This window comes from Triticum urartu, chromosome 3A (genome assembly GCF_056163025.1).
Source record: "Triticum urartu cultivar PI428250 chromosome 3A, HENAU_Tu73, whole genome shotgun sequence".
NCBI lineage: Eukaryota > Viridiplantae > Streptophyta > Magnoliopsida > Poales > Poaceae > Triticum > Triticum urartu.
In genome coordinates, this window is record NC_141875.1 from 203406309 (window position 1) to 203416061 (window position 9753).

Consider the following 9753-nt stretch of genomic DNA (forward strand, 5'->3'; position numbering starts at 1 on the left):
TAGTGATTGTAATAGTAGTAACAGCAAAAGTAACTTAGGAAGATCAATATGTGGAAAGCTCGTAGGCATTGGATCAGTGATGGATAATTGTGTTGGATAGTAATCATCATGTAGCATTCATAACCCAGGGCGACATAGAACTAGCTCCAATTCATCAATGTAATGTAGGCATGTATTCCGTATATATTCATATGTGCTTATGGAAAAGAACATGCATGACATCTTTTGTCCTACCCTCCCATGGTAGTGGGTTCCATAAGGAAACTAAGGGATATTAAGGCCTCCTTTTTATAGAGAACCGGGACAAACCATTACCACTTAATGAATACATGAACTCCTCAAACTATGGTAATCACCGGAAAGAATCCCAATTATTGTGTACAACTTGAAAGATAGGATCAAGAACAAACATATATTCATGATAACATAATAGGTTCGGATCTAAAATCATGGCACTTGGGCCCTAGTGACAATCATTAAGCATAGGAAAGTCATAGCAACATCAATCTCAGAACATAGTGGATACTAGGGATCAAGCCCTAACAAAACTAACTCGATTACACGATAAATCTCATCTAACCCATCACCGTCCAACAAGCCTTCGAAGGAATTACTCACTCCCAGCAGTGAGCATCATGAAATTGGGAGTGAAGGAAGGTTGATGATGACGATGGCGATGGATTCCACCCTCCGAAGCCCGAGCTGTCTCCTGATCAGCCCCCCCCCCCCCGATGAAGAATAGGAGGTGGCAGCAGCTCCATATCGTAAAACATGATGAATCCTTCTCTTTGATTTTTTTTCTCCATGAATAGGTATATATGGAGTTGGACTTAGGGTTGCCGGAGCTCCAGGGGGGCCACAAGCTTGGGAGGTGCACCCTGGGGGTAGGCGCGCCCCCAGAGCTTGTGGCTCCTGGGTGGCCCCCTCTAGTATCTTTTTTCGCCAGTATTTTTTATATATTCCATAGAAATTCTTCATAAATTTTCAGGCAAATCCAAGAACTTTGATTTCTACACAAACATAACACCATGGCAATTTTGTTGAAAACAACGTCAGTCCGGGTTAGTTCCATTGAAATCATGCAAATTAGAGTCCAAAATAAGGAGAAAAGAGTTTGGAAAAGTAGATACGATGGAGACGTATCAGTCGGTCAAAGTGATCATGGATGTCCTCGATATATAGGCTTGCCGCCGATAATCATGTGAGGGAGAGTATAGATCGAAGACAACTACTGCATGCATATGTATGTATGGAGGTGATGCATGCATGTTTGAATACCATGCACAACATTGATGTGGCATGTGCGTTGAAAGTCATACAGTGCCCACACATAGAGATATTGGATCATGACGTGTCGTGGTGTGCTGCCCCTCCCCCCGCTGCCCATTTCGACTCGTCGGGAGGGATTCATGCGTACACATGCATGTGCTCAAACTGTATCATCTAAACCTAGAGCATGACCTATATACCATAATATAAATCCAAAAATGATCCCCTCCTAAGTCCAATTAACGTCTGTCGCTGTCGATCAAATTAGTGTTGGACCAAGCGGGCCCATAGATGGAAAGCATCGATATCGCTGATAACCACGTGAGTGGGTGCCAGAGGAAAACAGCCGTCGCTTTTCATGTGGGCCAAACATATGTATGGAGGTGCATGTGGTTGTGATGTTTGAATACCCAAAATGCACAACTTTGATGTGGCACATGCCTCAAAAACCGTAAAGTCCCCACACAGAGTGAGGTTCATGAAGCGTAGTATATATGTTGTTCCCCTTCCCCCTCTTCGACGCATAATATATGCTCCTACTGTAATACAAACCAAAAAGAATCCTCCTTGATGGTGAAATTAGTTAACATCTCCTTCCCAATGTAGGTCAAAGTGATGCATGCATGGACGACAACCTCGCGGGCCCACGGACAGAAGCGTCACACATGATTGTCCTAAGATAACCACCACCTACATGCATGTGGCCCAAAGAAGCTTTGTGTGATGTTTGAATAGCCAATACACAACTTTGATGTGCCACATGCCTCGGAAACCGAAAAGTCCCCACACTGAGTGAGATGTGTTCATGGACGCATACGTAGTATATATGCTGGCCCCCTCTCACCTCTTTGACGCACACTATATATATACTCCCACCGTAACACAAACAAAAAAGAGTCAACCTTGCAGGTTAAATTAACCTCTCTGCCGGCTGTAGGTCGAAGTGATGGACGACGACCTCGCAGGCCGACAGAAAGCGTCACACGCGAGTGAGTGTCGTGTAGGATAACCACTGACTGCATGTGGCCCAAACATGTATGTATGAAAGGGTTGTAATGTTTTAAATAAATAATTCACAACTTTGATGTGGCACCTGCCTGACAAAACAGCCAATCCCATACGGTGGCTGATGTCGCTTGAAGCTACGTCGGTATTTCCCCAAAGAGGAAGGGATGATGCAGCACAACATGGTAGGTATTTCCCTCAGATATGAAACCAAGTTTATCGAACCAGTAGGAGAACCAAGCAACACAACGTAAACAACCCCTGCACACAAATAACAACACCTCGCAACCTGACGTGTTAAAGGGGTTGTCAATCCCTTTCGGGTAACGGCGCCAGAAACGACGCGTGATGGGAGGTAAATTTGTAAATATTGATAGATCGAATGCCAAATAAAATAAATTGCAGCAAGGTATTTTTGGGTTTTTGGTTTAGTAGATCTGAAAATAAAAGCAAATAAAAAGGTAGATCGCAAAGGCAAATAATAGGAGGAAGAGACCCGGGGGCCGTAGGTTTCACTAGTGGCTTCTCTCGAGAAAAATAGCAAATGGTGGGTAAACAAATTACTGTTGGGAAATTGACAAAACCTCAAATAATTATGACGATATCCACGCAATGATCATTACATAGGCATCACGTCCAAGATTAGTAGATCGAATCCTGCCTGCATCTACTACTATTACTCCACACATCAACCGCTATCCAACATGCATCTAGTGTATTAAGTTCATGGGAAAATGGAGTATGCAATAAGAATGATGACATGATGTAGACAAGATCCGTTTATCTATATAGCGGTATATATAGATCTCATCTTTTTATCCTTAGTAGCAATGATACATACGTGTCGGTTCCCTTTCTGTCACTGGGATCAAGCACGGTAAGATTGAACCCACTACCGGGCACCTCTTCCCATTGCAAGATAAATAGATCAAGTTGGCCAGACAAAACCCAAATATCAGAGAAGAAATACGAGGCTATAAGATATCATGCATAAAAGAGATCAAATAAAATCAAATACTTTCATGGATATAAAAAGATAGATCTGATCATAAACTCAAAGTTCATCGATCCCAACAAACACACCGCAAAAGAGTTACATCATATGGATCTCCAAGATACCATTGTATTGAGAATCAAGAGAGAGAGATGAAGCCATCTAGCTACTAACTACGGACCCAAAGGTCTACAAGGAACTACTCACGCATCATTGGAGAGGCACCAATGGAAGTGGTGAACCCCTTTGTGATCGTGTCTAGATTGGATCTGGTCGTTTTGGACTCTGCGGCGGCTGGATGAATATTTCGTCGACTCCCCTAGGGTTCTCGGATTTTTGGGGTATTTATAGAGCAAAGAGGCGATCCGGGGGGCACCCGAGGTGGGCACAACCCACCAGGGCGCGCCTGGCGTCGACTCCCCTAGGGTTCTCGGATTTTTGGGGTATTTATAGAGCAAAGAGGTGGTCCGGGGGGCACCCGAGGTGGGCACAACCCACCAGGGCGCGCCTGGGCCTCCTGGCGCGCCCTGGTGGGTTGTCCCCTTCTCGGGACTCCCCCCATGTGCAACCAGAGCCCAATATCTTCCATCTGGTCCATAAAAAATTTCCGTAAAGTTTCATGCAATTTGGACTCCGTTTGATATTGATTTTCTGCAATGTAAAAAACATGGAAAAACAGCAATTGGCCGTTGGCACTATGTCAATAGGTTAGTACCAAAAAGTGATATAAAATGACTATAAAATGATTATAAAACATCCAAGATTGATAATAAAACAGCATGGAACAATCAAAAATTATAGACACATTGGAGACGTATCAGTGGCTCATGACTCGTAGTGTACTGCCAGACCCCCCTCCCCAGACGCACACACACACAACTACGATGCATGTTAAAATTTTCCATGGTGAACATATGTTACCAAAGGAGGGACATTTTAATTTTGAAAAAAGACCCAAAAATCATTAAGACGTTTTGGTACATTGATTGATTTTCTAGGGGTATAATGTGCAAAAAATCAAATTTGAGCTACATGTCGACGTGACAGTGCACCTAAATGGATTGAAAAAACACGTGTGTGTCATTGGGTGCATGTTTACTCCTGATGTCTGCTAGAAATACGTTCATTAATCTTCTTCAAAAAGAATTGGTACTTTATCACGCTCTGGTTAAAAATGAAAATTATTTTCGTGAGCGCAAAAGTTTCGGTTTTTCAGCAAGATCAAACAACTATCACGCAAGAAGATCCCAAAGGCTTTACTTGGCACAAACACTAATTAAAACACAAAAAACACAATCATAACAATAGAATAATTGTGCTAACACTCAAGAACAGAAAGAAAAAGCGGAAATAAATTTTATTCGTTGGGTTACCTCCCAACAAGCGCTATCGTTTTATGCCCCTAGCTAGGCATAAGATTTCAACGATGCTCACACGAAAGATAATACTCGAAACACAAAGAGAGCGTCGTGAAACATGTGACAAACACTTTAACTCTTACATACTTCCTATGCATAGGCATTTTATAAGATAACTGTAGCGACCCGACCTCAGACGGTTAAGTCTTTGTGCCTAAGTGTCATCCCTGGATCGGTATGCTGACACACACAGTACTCGAGGATTTATAACAGAGGTAAATCACATGTATAAAGTAAAGTAAGTACTATTACCTCAATCCAAATAGCGGAAGTAACAACAAGGTTGTGGATTCCCATCAACACCAACGACAAAGTTGAGTGTACAAATCGTAACCCTAACATATCACTTACTCATCGTAAGAATCCTGCAACATGAGATGTTGTAGCCACAAAGGGTCAGTACGTTGATTGTACTGGCAAATTCACACCATAGAGCAATGATGAATAATAGCTATCACTACATGCATATTTGGCTGGTGGAGGCTCTAGGTTTAATATTTGCATAAAGCTGATTTTTCCCTACAACAAAGGAATAAATTTTATTTAACTACAAAGTTTGTTGAAAACATTGAGAAGGTAAATCCCCATCTCAATCCCAATTAAAAGATAACAACCCGACAAATTAATTATATTGAGTGATGAGATCAACATGATAATTCAAGAACCAGATACTCAAGATGTCCATAACCGGGGACACGGCTAATCATGATTAGTTTGTACACTCTGCAGAGGTTTGCGCACTTTTCCCCACAAGACTCGATCTCCTCCGTTGTATTTCTCGCACTTCATGGTGTCTGAGGAACGGATGACCGAGACACAGTCATTCCGAAGAGGCCACCTTGACCGATAGATAGGCCGGTACACCTACAATCCCCTACATCTGCTAGCCCATCATGGAAGGGATCCCCACAACTTACTCAAGTATGTCAGAGCCCATAATGTCTTGTGGCTGCACACGGAAGTTTTCAGCAAGAATAATCTTGTGATCCATTTGAGCCTGGGTGGCAAACCATAGGATGATGACACGGTAACCTCGGGATCTCCTAGGACAACACTGGTAAATCCCTAGGTGTCCGGGCAAGTCTACTGGTATATCCCCAGGGTGCCCGAACCAATCCACCTAGATGTGTATTAAAGTCACCACCTTAAGTTAAACCTTAGTGAACAATAATCTCTCACATCTTTCATGAATTCTCTCAAACCAACCCACGTCTACCACATAGCATAGCAGTATGAGCATAACGTAAAAGTAACTCCAAGGTTTAAATGTAGGATAATAGGTTCCTACCTCATCAAATACTTCCCAATACCCAAATGTTATCAATCCTACTCATACATTGTTTGAGGGTTGAAACTAATGCATAAAAACTGGGTAATGAAAAATATGATCAAAGTGTGAAGTTGCCTTGTACTGTTGATGAAGATGATTCGCACTCATAATTAATGATAGTTCTACTCGTCACACTCCGTTTAACCTATCGTAAGCAGGCAATAGTAACCACACATAAGCAATCATGCAAAAGAATCGAAGAAAAGATCTCGAAAAACTTCGAACACAAGCAATTTACTCTTGCAACATAATATTTTTTCTAACAGTACCAAAATCAAGTGAATTTGGCCTTATTAGAAAGTTTAGGTCAAGAGCTTCGATTTGCAAAAATAATCAACTCAAACAGAGTTATAAAACTCGAGTTACGATCCAACGAAGTTCAAATACAAATCTGTTTGAATTCAAATTTTAAAACTTTCAAAAACAGGTGTAAGTTGGATTACTGGATAGAGGGGATCATGACGAAGAAGTGGGCATTGGTTTCGTTGGATTTGGACAAACGAGCAAAAAGTTGTAGTCGTTTGAAAACCAGGGGCTATTCTGTAAGAAAACAAATTGCAACCGGGTCCCTGGCTACATCGCAGAATCCTATTGATTGAAACCGTTTACTTCGGAGGTTTTAACGAACGAACGTTCGTTAAGTAAAGAAAAACGATTCGAATAAAAATAGAAACAAACTAATCTAGTCCTATCCATCTAACCTAGATCGGACGGACGAGGAGCAGCGGCGGCTTACCGCGGTGGTGGGCGTCGACGTCGCCAGAGAAGGAGACGGCAGCGGCGTTGGGGTCATCAGGGTGGCTACTCCGGCAGTCCTCCGGACTGGCCGCGGGGTCAGGGAGAAGCGGCTTGAGGTTCCGAAGCCGATGGTGGTGGCGGCGTCGGGAGTAGGCGGCGATGGAGCGCGGGGCAACGACGGCGGATCTCGGCGGAGCTCGCAACTCCGGCGAGGTTTTGTGCGGGCTTAGGGGCGGTGGTGGCTGCAGTCTGAGGAGTAAACGGGGCTGGGGTAGAGGGTTTATAAAGGGGGCGAGGCTTGGGCGAGGGGCAAGGTGGAGAGGAGAGTCCAGGGCGGACTCGGCGTCGGCCGTCGTTGGCGTACAGGAGGAGGACTCCGGCCGAAGGACGGGGATGATCCCGACAGGTGGGTCCCACCTGTCGGTGGCTGAGCGTGGCGGCGTGCGTGCGAAGGAGAGATCGGGAAGGCGAGGCGGAGGAGATTCGGGCGCGGGCGCAGGCCGCTGCTAGGCTGGGTTGGCTGGCCTGGTGCAGAGAGTGAGAGAGAGCAGTGATGGGCATCGGCCTGGCACTGTTCGAAGAGTTTTTTAAGTAAAATAAGCAAACAAAAATAAAAATAAAACCACATAAAATATAAATATAGTATAGGCATATTATATGTCAAAATTTTCATAAAAAGATTTTCTACAGCGTGAACATTATTCTAGCTTCAAATAAAATCCACAAATATTCAAATAAAGCAAAGAGTGCTACAACTCTAATAAAATCCAATAAAAATCATTTTAAAAATACAAAATAATTTCAAATTTATTTATCTCCAATTTTCTGATGTAGGGAATCATTTTACCCTATTTTCCATATATTTTATTTTTGGAGAAAAATAATTTGAATAAAAACCAAAATAACACCAAATTGAAAATGATTTCAAAAGGGGCGTTAAATTTGGTTTGTTTGAAACTTCCAACTCATATTTCATATAATTTGAAGAAGTCATTTTATCATCTCTCGTGAAAATCATTGAGTTGCATAAAGTTTCTAAATTTGAAATATTTCCAATTGAAATTCAAATATTTTCAAAAACCCTTTTCATTTATTTAAATGGTAGAAATCATGTCATCTTCTCTCCAGGGTTTTGTGATGAATTGTTTTTGAATTTACGGAGATCATAAATGCAAAAATGAAAGTTTGGGAAAGTCCTTTTATTCCCTCTCATTTAACTTTCAAAAGTTTCAATTTCACTCACTTTCAGTCAATCAATCACACAACAAACAAACAAACAACCAAAACTATCTATTTAATATAACATTCCAAAATTTAGAATTTTGGGATGTTACAAACCTACCACCCTTAAAAAGAATCTCGTCCTCGATATTCGGAGAGGCTAGAAATAAATAGGTTAGGTTTGGGGGACTTCTCAAAATCCATCGATCGTGATAGGGGGTCTCGGGTGCTACCACCCTTAGAAACATCGTTACGGTACCATCAATACTCATTTACTCCATCCTTATTCTTGACAGGGCCGATCTTTTCAGATCTTCAGGATAATTCATTATCTGGGCTCTTCTGGTAGTGGCATAACCCTTTTCCTCAACTCTTCTTGTCCTTTCATCTTGGTAAGGTTATTCCGAGACTGGGTCTTCTTAGCTGACGGTCTGGCACCAATACTAAACAACTATCGATATCTCATGGTGGTCAACAATTTATGGTTTCTCCTGCAGGAAATGGGTTTGGGTTGAACCTCACCGTATGACCTACGATTGGCAGTAGCTGCCTTGTACAAGGAAAAAAATTGTCATACCGTTCTATAGTTTAAACAAGGTTTTGATCATCGTCGCTCTACTATGGGTAAGTCACTCAGATTTACCATCCCATATAGCAAGACGAATAATAAGAGTAAGTCGGTATGGTGATCAATCCATCCTGCACCCAAATCATTACCATGTATATGGTTTAGCGAATCTCGCATTCTAACACACAGTCATCCTCACAAGCATTGCAAAATTTCTCTTGTCGACGAACCAAGTTCGGATAAATCCATGGATTCTGCAAGCCAAACAAACATCTATCGTTCCTTCACATCTCTCAAGTTTTGCGCAAACTCCTACAAGATCATCAGTGGGTAAGGTCGTAACTTCTTCCAGGGTTTTTCCTTCAGCAAGAGTGTGCTTGCTTCTTGGCAGGTCCTGGGGCATGTGAGTTATGGCCCATCTCATCACTTGTAAACCTTGACCTCATCATCGGGGCAACTTGTCATTATTCCAACATACAACTTCCTAGCATTCTAAAATCCATCCAATTGTACAGTCTCCCTTCCTTCTGTTTGTACCAAACTAAGACGCGATTTCTGTTGGAAATATGCCCTAGAGGCAATAATAAAATGGTTATTATTGTATTTCCTTGTTCATGATAATTGTCTATTGTTCATGCTATAATTGTATTAACCGGAAACCGTAATACATGTGTGAATACATAGACCACAACATGTCCCTAGTAAGCCTCTAGTTGACTAGCTCGTTGATCAATAGATGGTCATGGTTTCCTGACCATGGACATTAGATGTCATTGATAATGGGATCACATCATTAGGAGAATGATGTGATGGACAAGACCCAATCTTAAGCGTAGCACAAGATCGTGTAGTTCGTTTGCTAAAGCTTTTCTAATGTCAAGTATCATTTCCTTAGACCATGAGATTGTGCAACTCCCGGATACCGTAGGAATGCTTTGGGTGCACCAAACGTCACAACGTAACTAGGTGGCCATAAAGGTGCACTACAGGTATATCTGAAAGTGTGTGTTGGGTTGGCATGAATCGAGACTGGGATTTGTCACTCCGTATGACGGAGAGGTATGTCTAGGACCACTCGGTAATGCATCATCATAATGAGCTCATTGTGACTAAGTAGTTGGTCACGGGATCATGCATTACGGAACGAGTAAAGTGACTTGCTGGTAACAAGATTGAACGAGGTATTGGGACACCAACGATCGAATCTCGG